The sequence below is a fragment of the Gossypium hirsutum genome, chromosome A13 (genome assembly GCF_007990345.1).
Source record: "Gossypium hirsutum isolate 1008001.06 chromosome A13, Gossypium_hirsutum_v2.1, whole genome shotgun sequence".
In the NCBI taxonomy this organism is placed as follows: Eukaryota; Viridiplantae; Streptophyta; class Magnoliopsida; order Malvales; family Malvaceae; genus Gossypium; species Gossypium hirsutum.
Genome location: NC_053436.1, coordinates 93,495,856 through 93,507,490, shown reverse-complemented (window position 1 = coordinate 93,507,490; position 11,635 = coordinate 93,495,856). Strand labels below are relative to the sequence as shown.

The 11,635-nt window shown below is 35.4% G+C and overlaps 1 pseudogene; it reads right to left on the bottom strand.

Annotated features, from left to right (window-relative positions):
- Nucleotides 1-415: 415 nt before the first annotated feature.
- On the bottom strand, nt 416-11,270 carry LOC107898597 (DUF21 domain-containing protein At1g55930, chloroplastic-like; annotated as a pseudogene).
- Between the last annotated feature and the right edge of the window lie 365 nt (nt 11,271-11,635).

Below are 11,635 nucleotides of genomic sequence, written 5' to 3'. Positions count from 1 at the left end.
GAAGTGTGTGAAGATGTGATTATCCTAATCAAATCTTCAAGGTGGAGATTGTTGAAAAGTCAAAAATGGGAGGTGCAAGTGGCACCGAAAGAAAAAAAATGATAGGCAAGTTGTTTAAAGTTGAATGGGATAACTGTAATTTTGGTCCCTAATTTTTTAGGCCATTTGCAAGTTAGTCCCTGTACCTCAACTATAAATAGGCCTAACCATTTCTCATTTCAACCATCCCAACCAATCTTTCTCTCTTAGTTTTCTCTCTTCTCCCATTTGAGAATTCTTAAGGAATTCTATTTGTTTGTAATACTTTGGAGATAGTAAAGTTATCATCTGGTGTTAGTACCCGAGGACGTAGGTATAATTTACCGAACCTCATTAAATCTCTTGTGTTCTTTCTTGTCCTATTTTTCTTTCAATATTTGAGGGTATAATAGTAGTATTTAATTGTGCTATTAAATTACTATAGAAGGGATATTCTGTCTAAGGAAAGACTTGGTATTTAAGAGATCCATGTGATCCACCTCTCTTCCCTGAGAATTGAACTTTGTGTGATTTTTAGTACAATAATTTACACGCTTCCGACCCTATTGGAACAACACTACTGTCCATAAGGACTTTCTTTATTCTCATTATGATCAGTAGTTATATAGTGATCTGAGAGGTCATCCTCTTGCCTCTTTCCAAATGCATCTTATTCACCATTGTTACCATTATTTGAGTCTTCATCATTTCTTCGTTTCCTCTTCATGATTTTTGGAACCTTTGGAGTTACCTCCATGGTATCTAATAGAAATTCCTCATTGTTTATACATTCAAATCTAACGGCACTTACTTTTCGGGCATTTCCTGCCAATATCTGCACCAAACACAAATTGCCCACATTAAAGTGTTAGTAATACAGTTGATTAAGTTTTGGCCTTATAAACAATTTGAATCAATACAAAACTTGACAGAGAAGATGTATTTATGTAAAAAAAAAAGCTTTAGTCTACATCCTGCATGAAGAAGAGATGCCATGGCAAGTGCTCATCAGTGTTTCCTTCATAATAGCTTTACTGAACTATGTAACATATATTCTATGACCATTTTCTTGAAGGTGAGCATTCTTGTTTGCTTTCATTGTGATTGAGTACAACAATTAGTCCCACAATATCTCAGAAGAATATCAAAATTTGAATGATTCGTCTCAAAAGAAGGAAGATTCGTTTGCCATTAAGGTAAAAAGAAACTGATTTATAAGGAAAATATCGTAATGAATAAAGTTCATCATAATTCCAATGACAAAATGTTTTTTACATTTCATTTACTAGTTTTAGAGATTCTGATTATTCGTAATCCAGAACGCATAAGTTCTAACTACATTCATTTTGTATGTATGCTCTTTTTGAGGAACAATATTCAAAAGCAATGTTATGCAATACAAATGCATGTGGCAAAAGGATATCGTACCTTGAGTTTATAAATTTGATGCCTTTCCTTTGAATCATGATGATCAGATCCAGCTTCGGAATCCTCATCATCTTCTTCGTCCTCCTTTTCAAGGACTACCTTAATACTCTCACCTGTCCTTGGTATATATCCAAAGGCCTCACAAACAAAACCTGACACTGTCTCATACTGATGTTCCTAAAAGATAGCAAAAACGAAATATATTTATTTGACAAGCATACACTTTATATCTGTGGATCCAGATCTTCATACTGTAAGGGGAGGTCCAACTTGGAGTTCCTTTTTCTCTAATACAGATATTCCATATGAATGGAAAATCACGATTTTAACATTGAAATGCATATTTATGAACATTTGAACTATTCTAGCAAACATCTGCAGGTAGAATGAAAGCTTATGCATGAGGATTTATATAAATAATATGTAATAGAAGTAGCTTACTTTTGGCAATTTGATATTTAGATCTTCAGAAAGTTGATAAATAGAAGTATTAGCATCAACATCAAAGATACCCTCTGCTCGCATTACAATATAGCCAGTTTTCTTCTGGATCTCCTCCTGTCATAGCAGGAAAAACGTAAAATCATATAAACTTGAAAATGAAGTCCACATATTTATTAATAGCATGGTTGATATAAGTATTACTTGATCCTCATTCCACCACCAAATCTTTGTGAATGCAATGCTAACATAATCAATGCAAAGTTGGGAAAAGATGTAGCAAGCCGTACTTTAGAATCATTTTCGTCGAATATTTCACCAACAATCTCCTCAACCACATCTTCCAAGGTGACTATCTGCTCCAAAATAGAAAAGAAGAGATAAATGAATATATAGTGCATAACCGAATGATGGTGCAAGAGGGAGGGAGGTATAAATGCATATTTGTTTCTGTTGGTGTTTGCTAGATTTAAGCATTGCAGATTCCAATCTCACCTGATTTTCTAACAAGAGTTAAAGGGACTTTGGAACATTTGACAACTCATTCAATTCAATTGCAGGTAAACATGTTTGTGTTCAGTTTCATACTAATAAGTTTAAACTATGCCATACAAATCATTTGATGCTAGTTTAAGTGGGTATAGAGCAGATTATTAGCTACGCTATGTCAGCACTTCTATATAAAACATGAATATTTGCAAACCACAGTTTTAACAAGAATCCATCTTACTTTGAGGTTCTTCCACAGCTAAGACAGTAAGACTCATTCAAGAATACAAATCCAAAAACCAAAACCAATTCATGATTTAAAGTATAGCACGTACTCCAACAGTTCCACCATACTCGTTAAGAACAACAGCCATATGAACCTTCCTAATGCGAAACTCTCTAAGAAGATTCCAGACCGACATTGAAACTGCAAAATAAATTGTATAATTCTTTTTGTAATAGCTTCTCAGAATAATCTATAATGACATGTAGACAAAAACATGTTAATGAATGATAATAAATAGAAGTGATAGATACCATTTGGCCAAATAGATGCCAAGTAAGACATGTAAAATTCAGCTGCATTTTAACTCAAAGCATGGAATTAACTGAAGAAACCAAGCTTAAAAATTACCAGGCACAAAGTATGCAGGTTTGTGAGACATATCTCCCACAGTAATACTTTCTAGCAGTTCACCCTTCAAAATCAAACAAGTTATAATGCTGTGCACAATGATACTGTTGCGTACTTCATAAGCCAAAAATTTATGATGATAAAAGGGGGAAAAAGAGAGAGTAGAAATTGTCTGACCTTTGCAACATAATCTAGTAGATCCATAGCATATGCAATGCCAACTATATTATCAACACGCTGCTCGAAAACGGGCACCCTGCAAAAATGTCAAAAATCTTTTAACAAGTTATTTTAAATTAAAAAGAACCTAGGAGAAAGTTCATGTAGACTATTTACCTTGAATATTCTTGAGTTAACCACAAATTGTGGAACTCAACAAGAGTCGAGCTTGCATCAATTGCGACAACATCGATAAGAGGTGTCATCACCTCTCTAACATGGGTATCTTTTGTCTCTAAGACATTTTCAATCATATCCTGTGAAGGATTCCAATATATAAGAGCACCGGAATAAAAAACAAAGAAAGAGGAACAATTTGTTTTTTTTTGGGGGGGGTGGGGAGGTAATATGAACATTGAGAGCTTGAACTCATTGTAGATAACTTAGAATCAATCGCCATAGATTGACATGTCCACGGTGAATAAAGTTTTCCTCAAAGACTATTATAACAACAAATAAGATATCATTGGATCTATTGTGCTCATCAAGGAGCCAATGAGTTAATAATGTATGTTGCACTCAAATTTTCATCTAAGCAAAACATATAAAAGGGGAAGCAAAGAAAATTTTATTTGGGTGCATATGAAGACCCACTGGTCTAAGGTTATAGAAAAGAAGGTAATAGAAAAATATCTATTACAAATACAATATATGTGTGAACCAAATGCTCAATAAGAGTTAAGCATAAATACTTATGAAATGAGTGATGTATATGGGTTACCTGTTCCTCCTCCTCTATTGCTCCACTCAACTCTGCCCCTCATAACATTAGCTTCAATTCATCTTCAGTAACATAAGGTTCACTAAAGAAAAAGAGAAAATCCATGAGGCATTCCAAAAGCATATAAAACAATGATGGCATACGTTGACAAACCACTGGAAAGAAACAAAAATGAAACATCATGATGAGTTAGAAATTGCAGATAGATTAAAAGCAAGTATTTGTTTTCTTCACCTTTTTCCTTTTAGACCAAGAATTTTGAGCATTCCCATGGATAGATATGTGACAACTCTTCCGATTGGATATAGTATTACAGAAAGCCATGCCACTGGCCTGACCTAGAAATATTGCAACCATTATCAGTCAGCCAGTTTTGATTTGGTAATGATTACTTTCGCAAAGTACCATGAGAGCCATGAAGCATATAGAATGAAATATAAGAGAAAAAGCTAGTGCTGTTTTAGCACACATCTGGCCCGTGGCGAAATTAAATACCCAGATGTGGGGGAATATCAGAAAAAGCTTACCACAAATCTGGCAACTTCTGTGGGATTGTGAACAGCTACACTCTTTGGTGTGATCTCAGTGAGAAGCAATATGGCAACCTAGCACCATTAAGAAAATTTAACCAGTTTCCAAATGTTTTGAGAGAAATATATTTTCCAACATTCATGTGTTGGCCAACCATGTTGGATATTTGATGAAGGAAAAATTGAAACAGAAACAAAAAGAATAAAAAATTTTGAACAAGAATCTGCTTTTTAACTATTGTTTCATTAAAAACTGATTGCAATGTTTACAGGAATAAGAAAGCTTAAATAACCTAAAAATAATAATAAAATAATTACAATTTGGTTTAATCCAGTAACTAGATTCATATAACTTTCTTTTTCATTACCTGATTTCAGTCTAATCAAAAAGATATTGTTTCAGTGCAAGTTGGTAACTTACAGAGTGAAGGGCTTGCAAGTGAGCTCTCAAGTTTGGTGAGCTCGCAGTCTTGGTAAGCTCACATTTTTTGGTGAGCTCGCAATCCGCAGTTCGAATGGATGGTAATTTCACAACACTCCTCTTTGACATCCATGCTTCGAGCTCCAATATCATAACGCAGCTTTTCAAACATCATATTTCCAAGTGCTTTTGTTAAAATATCAGCCAATTGATCTTGCGAACTGTAATGTACCAAGGTTACTTCCTTGGCTTGTTCCACTTCTCTTACAAAGTGATATTTAATTTTGAAGTGTTTTGTTCTTCCATGAAATATCGGATTTTTTGTAATTGCAACAACAGATTGATTATCACACTTAATCTCTGTTGCTTCTTTTTACTTTAAATTTAAATCATTCAGTAATTTCCTTAACCAAATAGCTTGATTTATAGCTGCTGTGGCTGCAACATACTCAGCTTCTGCAGTTGACTGCGCCACTGATTCTTATTTTTTCGAGCTCCAACAGAACATACTTGATCCTAGAGTAAAGAAATAACTTAAGGTACTATTCATGTCTTCAATGGATCCAACCAAATCACTATTTGAATACGTAAGTAGCTTGACCTTTTCAGTTCTCATAAACTTCACTTCATGATCTAGAGTTCCTTTTATGTATCGTAGAACTCTTTTTGCTGCTTTGTAGTGGTTCATATTGCAACAATGCATGTACCATGACAATAAACTTACAATAAACATTATGTTAGATCTAGATGTTGTCAAGTAAAGCAAACATCTCACCAAGCTTCTGTACCTTGTTTCATCAACCTTCTCAATATCTTCATTGCTGGTGAGCTTTTCACCTTGAACGATAGGAGTGCTCACAAGTTTACAATTCTCCAAGCTATATCTTCGCAGGATTTTTATTGCGAACCCCTTCTAGTTTATGAAGATTGCATCATGAGCTTGATTCACCTCTAGACCGACAAAGTATGTCATTTCACCTAAGTCTGACATTTCAAACTTGTCTTGCATCTAATCCTTAAATACAGTCACCAGTTTGTTATTGCTGCCAATCACAAGTAAATGATAACATATAATGAAATAATGAGAAGTGTTTCATTATCAGTTTTCTTCACATATAAAGTGGGCTTGCTAATGCTTCTTTTAAACCCATTTTTGTCAGGTGACTATCAATTTTTTCATACTACGCTTTTGGTGCTTACTTCAAACCATATAGCGCTTTGTGCAATTTGTACACCTTGGCCTTGCGTCCAAGTATTGCAAACCCTTAAGGTTGTTCGATATAAATTTACCCCTTCAGAAAGCCATTTAGGAAGTCTGACTTTACATCCATTTGATGTATCCTCCAACCCTTTTAAGCAACAAGAGTTAGTAGCAGTCTTATAGTGTCTAACCTCGCAACAGGAGCCAAGGTTTCAATGAAGTCCGCTCCATATTGCTGGTTAAACCCTTTCACAACCAACCTTGCTTTATATATGGTGACTGATCCATCAGGATTCATTTTGGTTCTGAACACCCATATAACACAAATTACTTTCTTGTCAATTGGTCTATCTACCAACTCCCATGTCTTATTTTTTTTTATCATGGTGATTTCATCATTCATAACTGATAGCCATTCAGCTTTTTGAGCAGCTTCTTCAAAAGTGACTGGTTCTAGCTTCACTAGATTACACTATTGATAGATTTCAGTGATGGACCTGGTTCCTCATACTGGTTGTTGATCAACTACATCATTTTCATTTTGGTTCCCAGTGGCTCGCAAATCAGGTTTTGGACTCCCTTCTTCACACATCTCCTCTGTTGTAGTACAATTTAAGATTTTTCTTTCATCCTACTTCATATCTCTGCTTATGATCACTTTCTTGGTGAAAGGATTATAGATTTTGTATCCTTTCTTAACACTAGAATATCCAACAAATATCCCTGACTGCGATCTACTGTCTAGCTTGCTTCTTTTTTTATTCTGGAACATGAACAAAACAAGTGCAACCAAATACTTTAAAATGTGAAACAAAAGGTTTAAAACCATACCAGGCCTCAAATGATGTCTTCCCTTCAACCGCTTTAATAAGTAGTCTATTTAGCAGGTAAATAGCAGTATTTACTGCTTCTACTCAGAAATCATTTGGCAGTTTACCTTCAAATAGTAAACAGTAAGCCATGTTCATCACAGTTCTATTTTTTTTCACTTACACCATTCTGTTGTGGAGTGTACACATTGCTCTGTTGATGATGGACACTAGTTTCTTTACAGAATTTTTCAAACTTTTCTGAGGTGTATTTTGCCCCATTTTCTGATCTTACCATTTTGAGCTTGTAATCACTTTGGTTTTCAACCATGGCTTTAAACTTAAAGAAGATTTCAGCCACCTCGGACTTGATCTTCATGAAGTACACCCAACAGAACCTTGTATTGTCATCTATAAATAACGCAAAGTACCTACTTCCATTGGCGACTTTGTTTTCATGGGTCCGCAAATGTTAGTATGTACTAAGTGTAATTTTTCAGTAGCTCGCCATGCTGTGTTCGCAGGAAATGGAGATCTCACCTATTTTCCAAGTTGGCATACCTTACATACATCATCATGATTAGCCATATTTGATAAATTTTCAACCAAATTAATCTTGGACATTTAAGGATTTGAAGTCAACATGTCCCATTCTTTTTTCCACAATTTTGTTTCATCCAGTGAGTTGGTATATGCTACTGAAGTTGCTAAGTTCCAATTGATAGCAAAACTTTTGTCTGTTATCTTTGTTGATATGAGCTCGCAACCACTTAGATTAAGAATTAAACATTTGTTGTCCTTGAATACAACAAAATAGTTTTTCTCGAGCAGTTGACCTATACTTAGCAAATTTTGGTCTATGTCAGGAACTAAAAGAATATTTGTGACAAGTTTAGTACCTGATGGAGTTTTGATCGAAACATCTCCCTTTCCAACTGCTTCAGTATACTAGTCATTTTCAACTTTCACCTTAGAGTGGAACCTTTTGTCAACATTCTTGAAGATGCTCGAATCTGCTGTCATAAAACTCGTACAACCAGTATCTACTAGCCAATTATTTCTTACTCTGCTGGAGAGTTCGCAAGGTGTGGCGAGCTGGGCTTCGCAAGAAATTGTGAACATCAGTCCTTTTACTTCTGCTGTCTGTGCCTCAGCATTTTGTTGTTGAGTATGCCCTTTTTTTTACATACTTTCTCTATATGGTCAAATTGTTTACAATTTTTGCATTGAGTGTTAGGCCTGAACCAGTAAAACTTCTCAGGATGCCCCAACTTTTTGCAGTGTGAGCATGGTGGATATTTTTTCTTTCCACCTTCTTTCTTTGATTTCTCCTTCTTATCTAACCAGCTCTTTTTATCTTTTTGACTTAAGGAGCTCACATCTCTATTTTTGGCTTGAAAAGCTCCTTCATCATGTCCTTCTTCTCTGCTTGCCCTTCTTTGTTTTATAGCATTTAGGGCATTGGTTGCCTCTGAGAGTAAGATCGTTGATAGATCCCTTGAATCTTGTAGTGAGGATATATTTGATACGTATCTCTCAGAAAGTGTGATAATCACCTTCTCAACTATTCGAAAATTGAATACCTACTAGTCTTATCTGGTTCACCACTACCATGATTCGATCCGCATATTGCTTCACAGTATCAGCTTCCTTCATCTTGAGGTTTTCAAAATTTCGTCTGAGATTGATCATCTGCTGCTGCTTTATCTTCTGTGATCCTTGGAACTCCTCCTTGAACTTATCACGTCTGAAACACAGTTTTATAGGCAAGACATCGCCTTGTGTTTTTTGGCACATTCCTCACTGTGTTGTTTCATTTGAGCAAGTCTGAGATTTGGCCTCAACACTGGTGGTTTTATTTCAGCATTTGCGACTTCCCAAAGATCAAAGGCTTGAAGATAGGTTTTCATTTTTACTACCCAGATGTGATAGTTTTCTCCTGTAAATATAAGGGGGTGGTGGTGGTGTAAAGTTTGCTGAAGACATTTTTATGAAAATAAGCCCTCAAAGATAAGTGATTCTTGATACCAATTGTTGGATATTTGATGAAGGAAAGATTGGAACAGAGGCAAAAAGAATAATTTCTTTTTAAGAAGAATCAACTTGTTAGCTATTGTTTTATTATAAACTGATTGCAATGTTTACAGGAATAAGAAAGCTTAAATAAGCTAAAAAATAATAATACAATAATTACAACTTAGCTTAATCTAGTGACTAGATTCATATAAACTTCTTTTTCATGGTTGATTTCAGTCTAATCAACTGCCACAATGTCTAATCAAAAAGTTATTATTGTTTCAGTGCAAGCTAGTAACTTGCCGTGTGAAGAGCTCGCAGGTAAGCTCTCAAGTTGGGTGAGCTCGCATTTTTTAGTGAGCTCACAATTCGCAGTTTGCATGGATGGTCATTTTGCAACAAACCACAAGTTAACTGAGTAATTTTTTTTACTGACTTAGCATAAATTCATGATATGAGATAGAAACAAAGATTTGCAGGCATGCCACCCGCACACACACATGAAAATAAATCAAAGAACAGGATACTGAAACATACAGTCATTACTCCAGTTGCAGCACTAACACCAGCTTCTCCAAATATTTCAGTTGCAGCATCTGTGACTAAAGCGGTTGCTCCAATATTGGACGCACTGAGTACATAAACACAATCTACAATAAGAAATGCTTTGAAGCTTAAGCTGAAAAGAAATGGAAGCGGAAAATATCAAGGTGATGGTAAGGAAAGAGGAGTACGTGGTGCCTATAAGAATGGTAGTGAGAAACCGAGTTACATCACTACGAAGCATTTTGAACACACCATCTTCGGACTCTTTTTCCGCCAGCTCACGTATCTGAGACAGATTAACATCAGATTATCAATGGATGATAGATTTCTTAAAGGCTTGATGACCTGACAAACTAGAAACAACCAGTATACAAAGAAGAAAACTTGCATCAGATATTTTCTACTTCAGCCCTCTCTAACTAAAAAATTAAAGTGCAATCTATTTTTCAAAATATTTATCTGATGCCCTTATGTTGTTCCTATGGATTATAAAAAAAAAGTTGCTTGTCTTTGTTCTCTCTCCGCCTCTCCTTTCTTCTCCCTTTACACTCCGAATGTTTTCCTGTATTCTATCTTGAAGAGATGAATATCACTAAAGAAGCTCAATTCACCATAATAATACGATATGGAATTTATATGGAAAGCTGACATAGCAAATCAAAAATTGATTTATATCAACTTGAGCCAAATTCAAAAAGTCACCAAAGAAAATCAAACAACAATCAGGAAAGGGAAAATATTCAAAAGATAGCAGTAAAATTGACTGAAGCATCTAGATTCTTTCCAACTTGCAACAATCTGAAACCGCATTACTCACCAGAAATATGCATTCAATAAGTATAAAGCTATTAAATCCAGGGTCAAAGAAATAAATACCTTCCAGGGCCATAATGTAGTTATAGCAGTCTCAGCCATTGAGAAGAAGGCAGACAGACCTAAAAGCAGTGTCAAAACCACACCTTGCTCCTTGAATACTTTCAGAATCATAGATGCCTTAGGCCAAGCATTTCTCAACAGCAACATGGACTTCCCAATCACCACATAACCAGCATTAACCACTTCTTCTACAGCAAACACCCTTTTGCATCCAAGGATTAAAATACCACAAACCATTGCCCCCAAAATTCCCTTTCTCAGCCAACTCAACTTCTGTTCATTTTCTTCACTTGACAACCCCAAATGTGTTTGATCTCCAGAAGAACCGGTTTTTGGCAATCCAAAGGACTTGAAAACTCGGGGATTGGGAAAGCTGGAGAATTGAGGAGTTGGGCAATTCTTTATTTTGGATAAAAACTTTGATGGGAACTTCAAATTTCGATTAAAAAACTTGAAAGGTGAGGACTTTGTTGAAGAAATAAAACTGGGTTGGCTCAGAAAAAAAGATTCAAGTGCCATTTCCATCAATAAGAATAAGATAATATTCTAAACCAAAAAAGGATCAAATTTTGTTTAAACAAAGAATGGAAGTAGAAAGAAAAAGAAAGGGACTCTCAGGTGTTCTATTGGGATGAAGAGGATTCCCATGGAAGGGTGGGCCCTTCATCACTCTAAGAAGGGGTCTTTCAGAGAAGGCTTGGTTTTGGTGAAAGGGAAGATTTTGCTTGCAGTAAGTGCAGGAGTGAAGCAAAATCACAAAACTTACCCCCCCCCAAAAAAAAAAAATCCCCATTGATTTTACAATTACAACTCTCTCCCTATACTAACCGAAGTTTAGTTACCAGTCTCTGCTTTCTATCTACTTCAGAAAATATGTGGTAGAAAACCATACATGGCTTGAATTTGGCAATATCCAGAACTCCAATCCAATTAAATTAAACCATGAATAGAATATGAAAATGACATTAATTTTAATATGAACAACTGAGAATATAAAACAGTTGTACTAATGGATAATGGTGAGTCAAAGAAGCAAGTGCCAAGTAACCAAAACTAGAATTTGTAACTATGCATAAAGTTTTTCAACATAGTTCAAGAGTAAGCCAAGTTGGCAACTTGATATGTTCTTCCTCAAGCATTTTGGACTGTTTTTAAATTTTGGATAGCTCAAACATCGGCGGCAAGACATCAATTTTGGATGCCTGGTAACCAGTCCAGTGCACTAGGAAGAAGTAAGTTTGTCAAAGGAAAGCATCCTAAAGATTCATTTCCAAATTGGAATTTGG